Consider the following 13304-nt stretch of genomic DNA (forward strand, 5'->3'; position numbering starts at 1 on the left):
AAGCAGCAATGCTGTAACCCTCTGGGTGACACTTCTTAGGTAACCCGCCAGGATCCCAATCTTCTTCCCCTGATCCTTCCTCCTCATCAGTGCCATATCCCCTATCCTCACCAGTGGAACCCATCTTAAACTCAATTTCTCCCTCCATGAGGGGCTCAGGGACATATGGGTATTCCAGGCCATGCGAGTGTTTGTACTTGGCTATAATAGCCCTCTCGGCCCGGCTGCTCCTAGTCAGCTCTGCGTTCCCTGCCCTCCCTGGCAACACCCATGACAGGGGCTCGTCTGTGTCCACGGGGTCAGATAATATCCCAGGCCCCATAGGCTCTATATTATGCTGACATATCTGAAACCATCGTTCCTGCATCTCCCTCTTCCTCTGGGCCGGTGTAAATTCCCCCACCGCCCACCAATAGTCCACTACTTCCTCTTTCTGTAGTAAGAACCGTGTGCGGTCCATCCACCCCACGTATCCCTCAAATAAGGGAGCCCACCATCGGGTCTCCTTACGTTCCTGAGACCCCCACTCTAGTGAGTCCCCCTCCTCTGTATCCCCCCAAGAAGATACGCCAGAGGTCCTTGATGAAAGAGGCCTAGACCACCTCTCTTGTTTGGAGCTATCCTGAGACTTAACTACGGCCACACTAGGTAACCACCGGGACTCGGATACTTTTCCCAACTGCCCTCCACCCCTCGACCCACCATCAGAGGCATAGCTGTTCAGTCTCTCCCCAGTCCGTTCCTCACCGATTCCCTGGGACCCTCCCGACACTCCCAAACTGGATGTGGACCCACAGGAAAAGGTGACAAGGACAAGGGCTTTAGCTAGGGCATGGGGTTGGGCATAGGGACAGGAAATGGGCATCCGCAGGGTTCCAACCCGCTCTCTGCCTTTGGATAGTCTCGTATTATTGCGAGTACTCTCCGCTGGCTGAGCCTCACCCTTCTCGGCTCTCCTCGCTGCCTGCCAGCTCTTTGTTGTCACAGGTGATCGGGAAGCACTGCCCGATCGCCGAGGCGTTGTGGTTCTCTCTCTGGTCATTCCGCTACCTCCGCCGGAAGTGACGTAATCACCGGAACCGGATACTCCGCCATCTTGCGATGGATCCCCATGCGGGATCTCTACCTCCACAACGACATCCGCTGCCAGAAGTGATGGTTCTGCTCTCCGCTCCGCTCGGGCCTGGGCTAGGCCTTCCTCCGCCATTGCCACCACCGGCGCCTGGGGAGGGTAAGGATGTATCTCACCGCTCCGTCAGCTCGGGATGGGATCTTCTCCTCCTTCCGCGCTGTAAGTCACCATGGCCGTGGGACTCCGCCGCTCCGGTTGTCTCCGCACAGGCGATCTCGGCACCTCGAGACTTCGCTCCGCTGCGACACAGGTAAGTGCTGTCTTTTGCAGCACCGCTGTAGTGGTCCGCCGGTAGGCGCATCACCACCGATGTCGGGCTTGCCTGCTACTTGTCCGATGAAGCAGACTCCGACGCTAGTAGTGGCACTTCCGCATGGGACCGACGGAGAGGTTCCGGGTTCTCACCGCGGTTGTAGACCCCTTTCTCTCTAGGCTCCGTTGCGATCATTAGGAGCGATCCCCATTCTCCAGGATCAACTGGTTCGGGGCAGGCCGCACGCGGGGCTTCAGCCGTCAGCATGGCTGTGTCCGCTCCCGCCTCCTCAGATAGTTCGGTTGGCTGCGGCAGTCGGGGCGTCAGTGACTGCGTCTCCCTGTCAGGACACTTGAGCCCTCGGGCCAACTCACCGACAAGACCATCATGTTCACTCAGGCAGCAATGCCGGCCAATCGCATCTGTCTCTTCAGGTTCTGGCTCCTGAACCAACTCGGGAACCACGGTTAGAGTACTCGTGCCCTCCGCAGCTTCTGTGAGGTAGGTAGTTCTATTACCTGTACTGACTGATTCAGTCTTGAAGTGGACCACTTTTTCCTTGGCGGGTTCCGGAGTCTTCAGCAACACTGGCTCTGGAAACTGTACTCCGCAGTAGGCACACTCGGGTACCCACGCCAATTCACCACCCGAAAAGTCACAAGTAACACAAGTGTTGTGCATACACCTTATCCCTTCTATGAACACCTCCTTGTAGTCTAGTAGCAGCAGGATGGGGTCATAGATCATACTAACAGGCAGTCTCAATAGGTTTTGTATACATGGACACAAAAGAAAGGGTAGCTTCCTGGTCTCTGATAGCCAGACTCCAAATCCTTGAGGATGTGCTTGACTGCACCTTACAGTTCTATTGGTTTCATTATGAAGAACAGAATCGGCCGACTGCAGTTCTTCATACAATCTGCACTTGGGATAAAGCGGAAATGAGGCATATTTCATTAAGGGATGGTCCGGGCTCAGCTCTACGTCGCTCCCAGTGTAGGGGCGGGGCTCGGGTTTTCCCGCCAGTCCCGGACGGGTTTCTGCAACATTTTCCCGCGCGGCCACAGCTTTCGCGCCACTACCCCTGACAGGGCGGGGTTTCTTCATTGGCGGCAGTCCCGGCCAATTTCTCTGCAAGTCTAGCAATGTACGCATTGTCTGCAACTGGCCCACGCGGTCTCCCAGGGAAGCGAGAGCCGCCATTTTGATTTGCATCGCCATTGGATTACTGTGTTCGTTCTGATTGTACATGGAGCTCCTCTCTGCGGGGCAGCCACCACCACGGTACAATAAAGATTTCCCTGATGCACCACCTCGTGTACCTAATGTAGGCTGGACTCATGTTGCACTACCTCAGGCTAGGCTCACTCTCTCAGTGTCTGCTGTATCTCCTTCCTCCCAGTCTGTGCTCCCTACGGTAAGAGGTCTGGAATGGGCTAGAGTACTCTGGGGCTTCCATGCAGTACTGGGGCATCTACCTGTCTTGGTTAGCCTAGCGCAGACCCTCTCCAGGATTCCTGACCACGTTAACAGGCTATCCCTTTAGGCATCCTACCAACTAGCACTACCTCAAGGTGACTAGGACAGCTATAGCCCGGCTCCAAACCCCCAACTCCTTTCAGGCCCCTAGGTCGTCCCTGCGAACTGACATACGCCATCAGCCCCCTGACTGCCCCTAGGTCCATCCCAACGCAGCACAAAGTGGCAGCAGACACTTCTCCCTGTTTCCCAGTGACCTAGCAAAAGCCTGTCCTGTTGACAGGTCTATCTCAGCAGCACCTCCAAATGTAACGGGTTTTCTGAACCGGTCTGACCCCCCCAATCTCATATTGGCCACTGTGGTCTAACCAGTCCCCATTACGGTGTAGTGTCTGGTGGTGCACCTGTTGGCAACAGGACTCCTGAGTCTCCCGCATGATGGTGTGTGGGGATTTTCCAACCCAGACAGGCAGCTGAGGTAGTGTGCTGAGTCCTACCTATATCCAGTGCAGCGCCTCCACCTCATCAGGATCCCGGCGTCCGCTTGGGGATGATTCTGATGAGGAACTCCTCTGTGGTGCTTCTCTCTGTGCAATAACTCCACCCTTGCACACGAGAGTGTCTTTAATCAGGATCATCTTTATTAGTACGGTGGGCCAGCTGCCCTCCACAATGGGGTGTATTCAGCCTCCCATGTTCACCGCACTTCCCTTTGAAAGGTATCTCTTCCCTTAATTGGTGGGTTCCCTATCTCCCCTTTAGGGAGATAGTCCCTGTGCCAGGTCCCTGGTCACAGTCTTATAAGCTGTCTCCTCCCAAGCCTGCACTCAGACTTGCTCCTTGTCTCATAGCTCTTACATCAGCCTTCAACAGCTTTTCTCTGTCTCTTTGTGCTGCCAGACTCACAGCTCTGCATCAGACTACTGCAACAGTGTTGCAGACCTCCATGTGCCTCTTACTGAACAGAGGCAGCACAACAACAGGAACTCTACTAACTTTAGACAGTGCTGTGTCTTATATCACCTAGGAACAGGCACATCTCTGATGTCACTAACCGTGGACACACAGCATGTTGTCACTTCCTATGGGACATATGACACCTCACCAGGGTGTGAGGGCAAACCTCCATGATAACTGCTGGCATGCCCATAACTTACCAGGCCTTACTGTCAGCAGGAGAGATGACTGCAGCCATTTTACAGCATGGTTACATTTGTATGATTGATATTATGCTTATTTTGCGCATTGCTCATGCCCTAATACGCTATTTAGCATTTCCCAGCTTTTATTGAGTTTTTTTCCCCCAATAGCTTGGTAAAAATCCAAGAAAACAAACAAATCATAAATCGGGTTTTTGAAAAATCAGTACCAAAACAAAATGTTTTTAGAATAAAAGCCACGTGCAAAACCAAACCATGAAAAATATTTACAACCAAAACATGAGTGAAAGTTCCTACCTTTATTTGAAAATAATCATTCTAATAATAATATTGCTAATAACATCAGTTTCAGCAGGAGAAGCTGAATGTCAATGAGGTACATGCTGTCACATTTGAGCTGACACCTTGGCGACAAGTATCTCTCTGTAGGTGTTTACATCTAACACAATTCAGCTAGAGGTGCTATAATCCTGCATCTTGCGGTGTGCAAGATGCATAAAACAATACAAAAACCAAGCCAAGCCTAACGGAGGCCTTGTAACATTGCTCTATTGTGCACATAGAAAGCTGCGCTCATGGTGGGGGCGTTGCTGTGTGTGTCGACGCTGCTACATTTTCGCCAGACAAATCAATTTGTGATGTCGGGCTGTTGTCGTATGACGTCAGCATCATGTGAGCTGGTTCAGCCAATGAGGGCGAACCAGCTTTGGGACGCATCCGTGACCTGTTCGCCACTCCTCAACCACGCCCCCAATCGCCTCCCCAATCTCCTGCAGCCTAGTACACACATCGTTTGGGCTGCAGGAGAGCATGCGCCCGCGCCGCCACCATATGCTCGGCCTAACAGTGTGTGTCTGATAACATTTCCCTTCCCTGTGTGTGCTGATTTTTCTGTATTGCTGCTTTTTTGAAACATTAAAGAAGAAACTTGGTGAGAGCAAAAGCAAAACGTAAGTCCTTCATTATTATTATTTTTGAGTGCTGATCCAGTTTGTTTTTGGTGTTTACATTTGTGCCAGGTGGAAATAAACGATGCAAGTTTGGCTTAAACTGAGGATCAAGCATAGATGTTAAAATGTGCTGCTCAGAATTCAATATGATAGAATCCATTGGGTCCTCATTAAGCACAAAGGTATCTAAAACTAGAAAAAGTTAAAATTGCCCTTCTGCTTCTCAAGCTTCTTCTCCAGAAGTGTAATGAGTGATATGACGTGACTCAGGCTGGCACTATCTGAGCTCACTTCCCGTGTTTCTATTTGAAAGGGTTTAAGTAGTTCACACAAAAGTACAGTACAGTACAATGATTTTATTGTATGCATTCAGGAAAGCCCCGCATTATCATATCTTATGTGATGCTTTGGAGCGTGTCGTGGCTTGTAGTTGTTCCTAAAGTCACTGAAACATATAGAGGATGGAATTCTACTTTGTTACAACATCTTGCGTCAGTTGATGTCATTGCCGATTATACTTGTATTGCAGTTTTTTGTATGCTATTATCAAATGTTGAAACTGACCAACCATTCTACCTGTGACAACCAGGGCCGCTGAAAGCGGGTTCGGGCCCTGGTGAAAATACATTTCTGGACCCCAGAGCTCTTTTCTCTTCCGCACTTAGCTGTGGTGGCTGCCTCGTTGCTGCTACCCTCCTTCTTCTTGTGAACCGCAGCATCAAATGACACCGCGATTGTCACCAATGTGATGTAGTTCGGCATCACGTTGCCATGGTAACGCGGCGTTGTGACATCATCGTCATTTGACGCCACATTGGTGATGTCCGCAGCGTCAAATGACGGTGGAGAAGGAGGGCGACAGCAAGGAGTGATAAATAATGATAATACCGTATATATATATATGTATATATATATATATATATATATAAAGGAAAAAAGAGGAGAGAGCGCACGCCCATAGCGTATAAAAGTTTTAATGAGGGGGAAGGGGGAGAGAGGGGGGTAAAAAACGCACTTACAAAAATGCAATAAAATCAAGCATATGTGATATATGTAATCACCACCATCCGGTTTAACTGTAGACTCTTGGGGCAGTCCCAGGCTCCGTTGGTAAAGGAGCAACGTCACAGCAGATTCCCAGGGCTGGAAACACCATCCGGTCAAGCTGAACACCATCCGGTCAAGCTGCAGACTCTTGGGGCCGTCCCAGGCTCCGTTGGCAAAGGAGCACCGTCCCAGCAGATTCACAAGGCAGGTGTGCTATAGAATAGTCCAAGAAAGAGGTCCCGTAATGATGGTGCCTGTAGCACTTGCGTCTGGATCAATACGCTCCAGCGCTTAGTGTAGACTCCAATGTCTGTGCGTCTGACGTTAGCCGTGACTGACGAAATGCATCAGGGAGCGTTGTGACGTCAGACGCACAGACATTGGAGTCTACACTAAGCGCTGGAGCGTATTGATCCAGACGCGAGTGCTACAGGCACCATCATTACGGGACCTCTTTCTTGGACTATTCTATAGCACACCTGCCTTGTGAATCTGCTGGGACGGTGCTCCTTTGCCAATGGAGCCTGGGACGGCCCCAAGATTCTGCAGCTTGACCGGATGGTGTTTCCAGCCCTGGGAATCTGCTGTGACGTTGCTCCTTTACCAACGGAGCCTGGGACTGCCCCAAGAGTCTACAGTTAAACCGGATGTTGGTGATTATATATATCACATATGCTTGATTTTATTGCATTTTTGTAAGTGCGTTTTTTACCCCCCTCTCTCCCCCTTCCCCCTCATTAAAACTTTTATACGCTATGGGCGTGCGCTCTCTCCTCTTTTTTCCTTTTTAGATATCTTGTGGACGTGGTTGGTCCATATTGAGAGCTGCCGGAGACCCTGCATACCAGCACCTATACCATTCATTGGACTATTGGAGGACTGGTTTATCCTTTTTTGCATTTTTTACATATTATTGTTCATGTTTTTGTGGGCCTGATATTATTATAGGTCCACATAATTATATGTATATATATTTATATTGCTTATATAATTGAGGAATTTATCAATATTTACATCATATTGTCATAGCATATATATATATCTATTGTATATGTTCCTTAGAGGCGCAGCTCTTTTCTTTGATATATATATATATATATATATATATATATATATATATATATATATATATATATATATATATATATATACTGTACATAGGGCCCTTGGTGAGCGGATGAGTGCATTTTTGGCCACTGTCGAGTGCTTGCCTGCGGCGGGGTCCGGTGGGGTCTGCGGTATGGTGCAGCGATCTCGGTCTTCTCCCCTGCAAATTGTACTCTTTCCCATGCAGGTCCTGAAAAAATAGCTGCGTGGCATCATTTTGCGTCACATTATATGATGCTGGGATGTCACGGCGTCCCATTGCCATGGCAACGGTGCGCGACCATTTTTTCAGGACCTGAAGGGGAAAGAGTGCAATTTGCAGGGGAGAAGGTGGAGATCACCGCGCTAAGCCGCCGGACCCCGCAGCCGGACCCCGCCTCAGGTAAGAGTCGTGTGGGAGCAGGGCGAGGGAGGTTTTTGGTGGGGTCGAGTTACTTTTGGTGGGGAAGTGGGTTTTCCCCTAGTTTGACGAGCCCTGTATATATACTGAGTGAACAAAAATAGGAATATAAATGCAGTTCTTAAACCCCATCGAAAACCGATCCAAGCGTTCTTCCAGTAGTAGTAGTCTTCAGAGTTGGGTAACAGAGAATCCAGGACCGAAAACAAGATGAGAAACACAAAGTAGTGCACTATGTTCCTAATGGACAACAAACAATTTAACCCACTACAAGCGCTAATCTACATACAAATTGGTGATCTAAACAAAAATGATTAAGTGTATACAATCATAAGTGATTAATGTAAGCTGCCAAGGGGAACTACATAAACAGATCCCAAAGTCCCAAATTGTAGACAAAATACAAATACAAAATAAGTGTCCCCGGCGCTATTAATGTCCAAGATACCGTAGTCCAAATTGATAGTCTTAAATTGGAGACTTCTCTGGATGGTAGATGGAATGTTGAGAGAAAGTTCCAGATCGATGGGGGTGTCCTGAGGGGTATCTCCACGAAGGTTCTGGAATGATAGAAACAAAGGGACACACCAATTGCGCAGTAGGTAACAGCACAGGTCCCTATCTAGAACTGAAAAAAGCCCTACTCACAAGATAATCTCTTGTTGGTACAGGGGAGAGAATCTGTACTTGTCCTATCTTCAACACGTTTTTCCATGGACCCCACGTGGTCTAACGCGGTTTTTCTTCCCTTAGGACGGCAATTGCACTCGCAGATGGACCTGATACAGAACACCCATGCGTGAAGGGAAATAGGACACGGATAGTGTAGTACGTAATACACTTTAATAAAATACTTAAAACACAAACTACCCACACTTACATTGTATGAGGGATAGTGATGTGACACACGAATGCCGTCCGCAACCTGTTACCAGCCTGAACAGCAGACGTTGAGGCTGACGGATTGCAGCACCAGCAACCGGCGAACCAATGACGTCAGAAATGCAGGGCACTCTCACGGCGTCAGGTGGCTATGGTGGTCGGACCGGATCAAAATACTAAGCTCCTCCTCCCTACGCGTTTCGTGACTCAACGTCACTTCCTCAGGGGATGCGTCAGACCCCCATCGATCTGGAACTTTCTCTCAACATTCCATCTACCATCCAGAGAAGTCTCCAATTTAAGACTATCAATTTGGACTACGGTATCTTGGACATTAATAGCGCCGGGGACACTTATTTTGTATTTGTATGTTCCTAATGGAACATGATGTGGGAAACAGAAATACATCTACACTCACATTACTTAAATCACAAAAAAGCACATCAAATCATATACTGGCGTGAGGGTTGATCAATCCATAGGGCATGTTTCTTCTAGGAATCTCTTTCTCAAAACGGAAGAGAAGAACACAATAGTGCAAAGAATCCAGAATAAAAGTTTCTTTATATTGATAGAAAATAAGGCATATCAAAGTGTACGCTTACGCTTTGTATACTTAAAAAGTGCTTATACACAGAACATATTCTGTAAGAGTGGTGCACAGTTTCTGCGATCTCACCGCTGTTGGCACTGGCTTCAGTGTCCCCCCTGGGCTTTTATGTCTGTACAATGTACTCCAATTGGTTCTGAAAATGTTATATTCCCAAATAAATCTGCTAATCCTACGCTGAAGGGATAGGGAAATGCTTAGGTACATAAACCGGGATAGTTTAAAAGACATACAAGACTCTGGGCCACACATTCATTTTGACACTATTGATTCTTCCTATACAGATCTTTAAGTCTTTATTTATGGCCCTTTCGGAGGCAATATATATCATCAATGACAAGGGTGCGATGGATGCCCAAGTATTGGATTAACCTCACATTCCACCTAACGGGGAAATTGTCTTTCAGTTGACTAACCATTGCCTGGGTAAACTAATATTCAATGCTTCCAACTTGGATAGGTTAACCTTAAAATTATAAACCTGCCCATATTCTTCCAATGTGAGCAGATATTCAACCGGCGCTCATATAACAGTGTATAGCTAAATGAAAATGTGCTAATTGCCGTAGAGGATAAGCTAAACAATATTAGAAGTGAACAATCAATAGGTAGATATAGTGTAAGGATATAATAAAATAAACAAAACCTTCTTGGTCCTCAGTAGTAGTTTGGATGCAAAGATTCAGGGAGCGCAGATAACCGATAAAACCATAAAAGATAAGAGAAAACAGAACTAGTGCAATACTGTCGGATACCAGGAGCATGTACTAAAAGACTAAAATGTGCAGTCCCATTGTTTAAAAATTAAACAAGCCTTTTATCCCAAGGGGAGTATTTTAAAATCGATATTTTCAATAGATTCTGCTTCAGCACAGTATATCCAGCGATGCCACATGAACTCACAAGCCGCATAAAAGAAGAGATGGACAGGATAGTGTTGATATTCACAATATAATTACACAGACACAGGATTAAAAATGGCAATTTACATAGTTACCCTATGCAAGGGTATTGTACGACTGGCAGCTTGAAGGTATCCAGCGACGGCGGTAAATGCCCCGCAGATTGCAAGGCTTCTGCACCGGAGCGGATGCGCTGTCGGCTCCTTGCAATGACTCTGTTGCTGGCTCTTCTGCGTTCCAGACCTCACGTGGTCGGCGTCCGCACGCGATGATGTCAACTCTCGGAAACCACTCACTAGCTTGCCCGCAATCAAGACTTGGGGGTACAGTGGTTATGTACTTTTTAGCAATTGTATTGAGTTTGATGTTATAAACTGTAAAGTTTTTTATTCTATGTATTTTGTTTTCTACATACTGTATATCTTTATATTCATTAACATTTTTTTTTACTTTAGTGAGTTATTATGTTATACTGTATTTTATATTATTGTGTAATATTAGAATGTGTTGGAATTTATGTGCGATCTAGTGCCATGTACAGGGATTTTCAGCATACAGTATCTGTTCACATTCAGATTGAATCGGTTAGGTATTGAAATCACCTGTTATATACTTCTAACCAAAGAGACTCACCTGAGTGCTATATATATCCATGCTATGTGTTTGGAAGGCTTACCCCTGATGAAGTGGACCCGCTCCACAAAACACATAGGGCATTGTGGGACATCTGATCACTTATCCTTAGAATTATATCTGAGACCTTCCAGGATCACGCTTACAGAGACATAGGAGTCACAGGAGCTGCAGATCTGTGCAGTCTGCGCAGCTCAGTTTTGAACTGACGGCCTGAGAGAAGGATCACTCTCTCAAGTGATTTGTGAGTTTTTATTGTTCCCATCATGAGCCTGACTGTGGGCCTCTCCTCTGCGGAGTGAGACGCAGAATGTGGACGCTATATACGGAGACCATCTTTTTCTCCCATGTGGAGAATTCAAACATCCTTCCCAGCATCTCCGATGCCTGCAGATAGACATGAAGGACAGACGCCGAGCTGAGGGATTTTGATCAGCGCCAGAAAGTTGGAATCTGGGTGATATTGCTCAAAATATATTCTTTTGTGTAAGTGTATTTCTATTCGATGGTTTCATTTGTTTTTACCAGTAAACTTTAATATACTATGTTTGTCCTTGCGCTTCTCTTCTCTTTTCTTATGATTGCATCTCGGTATTGAGCAATCTGAGAACAGCTGCAGGATTTTCTATCTACAGAAACACTTTAATTAAGCTGGCAGGCTCGTGAGAAAGAATATCATTTATACTGACAATCATTTTGTGTTTATTTGACACAGTAACAAAATTGAACTTGATGTGGACACTTTTGTTTCCTACAAATACTCTTTTTAGTTATTATATGGACATTATTTTGTTGAATATAGACATTTTAGGTCTAGGAATTGATTTTCCTTATATATAAGAATTGAATTACACATTATTATTTACACTATTTATATTGTTTATGGATAGGTTTATTATCAAATTCACTTAGTGCACTGGGTATTTTCTTCTCTATGTTCTTAGCATGCCACAAGATGCTCTAACATTGGCTTCATCGGCAGAATTGACAGTAAGGTAGGACAACTGGAATATGCTGAGGACAATTCAAGGACAATATTTTGGCTCTTTACAACAATGTATCGTTATTTTTTCCAATTTGTGTTCCATGTGCGTCAACTTGCGATTTAGTGAGTGTCAAAGGGAGGAGATAGAGAGATGTTACATAGCACAAAGATTACAATGAGATTGATCAAACTGCACCTCAGGACATCTATTGATCTCTCTTGATTCTGCTTCCAAAAGGCCACAAGCTCTAAGGTGGTGTAAACCTTTTTTGTTTAAAAATCTACACCAGATGGAAGAAACTGATCCGTCATACTTGTTACATACTGCCAAAGCACCTTGGAGCACTAAGTAATCCAGTGCATCCTTACTCCTTGATAAAGCACATTTGGTGTGAAATGCATAGGAGGGTCCTCACCTCCTTTTTTGTTATGTTGGTTGGGCAATACATTTTTCACTTTTTATACCACCTGTCTCCCTTTTATCTGGGCAGTGCGCTGCTCTATGCAATTTTTGCATTTTCTCCAGTGCATCAAATCAAGTTTTTCTGTCTTGATATGTTGACCCCCGAAGAACTTTTTCAACAATAATGGATTTTAGAGCCCCATGTAATTAAATATGCCTCTTATTTGCAAGAAAAAAAGCTGATTCTTATACAGAATCAGATCCATTCTTGAAAGATAGTGTTAATATTTCCCCGCTTATCTTAGAACCCGGTACTCCAGAGACGGCTACTCATACTGGCATCTTGAATGAACATGCCGATGAATTAATGCTGAATAAATTCAATGCAAGCTTCTTCTTTTCTATTTACGCAAGATTTCGATGACTGAATTTATTAATTCAGTCACAATGTTTACAAACCTGCTTCTCCTAAGGATGCACAGGCTTGCACAAAAACACTACAGGAAACCCTGACAAAATCTTTGGCATTGTTCCTAGAAACCTACTGTGACTATTGTTCACAGAAAAACCTGTTGCAAATCTTATCACCGGTAAAAGGCACTATTGTTCACAGAAAAACCTGTTGCAAATCTTATCACCGGTAAAAGGCACAAAATGATATCTACAATCCGACCCTTAGCAATTTTCAATGAAAGACAATGACAAAAATCCATTTGTTTTTTTTCTCGTGGTTTGGGTATCAAGTCACCCCTTAAAGAATTAGGAGATGAGGGCTTCAACATTGTTTCATCATCTTTTGGTAAAAAAAAAACCCATGAAAGCGACCTTTTAGAAGTATATTGAATAGGGCCCATAGTCTGTCATAAAATGACAATATATTTTGTTAGTATGGTAATTCACAGTTAATTAATCTAATTAAATAACCAACTATTTTCTGAAATATTGAGTAGATATCCATCTACAATTCTCACACAGGTGCCCAAAACATGATTCAGTCTCGCATACTGTACATTGCAGGGGTGAGCAAACTTTTTATTCCGGGCCCCTCTTTTCATCCATGAAATTTCTCGGGCCCCCCTCTGCCTGATGTAATCAAAATCGCATGATGTCAGCACGTGAGCTGGTTCAGCCAATGAGGGCGAACCAGCTTTGTGACGCCCCCGCCACGTGTCTACAATCTCCTGTAGCCAAATTCACAAATGGCTTGGGCTGGAGGTGTGCGCGCAGGCAGTATACTAGTATTGGATCACTGTTTATTTTATTGTTGGCTGGCATCTGGTAATATGTTTTTTTTCTGGTGCACAAAGGCAATCCATTTGAGGGGCATTCATCCACCTCTTTGCTACATCCCTTCCCCCCCA

Source organism: Ascaphus truei, chromosome 3 (assembly GCF_040206685.1).
Source record: "Ascaphus truei isolate aAscTru1 chromosome 3, aAscTru1.hap1, whole genome shotgun sequence".
NCBI lineage: Eukaryota > Metazoa > Chordata > Amphibia > Anura > Ascaphidae > Ascaphus > Ascaphus truei.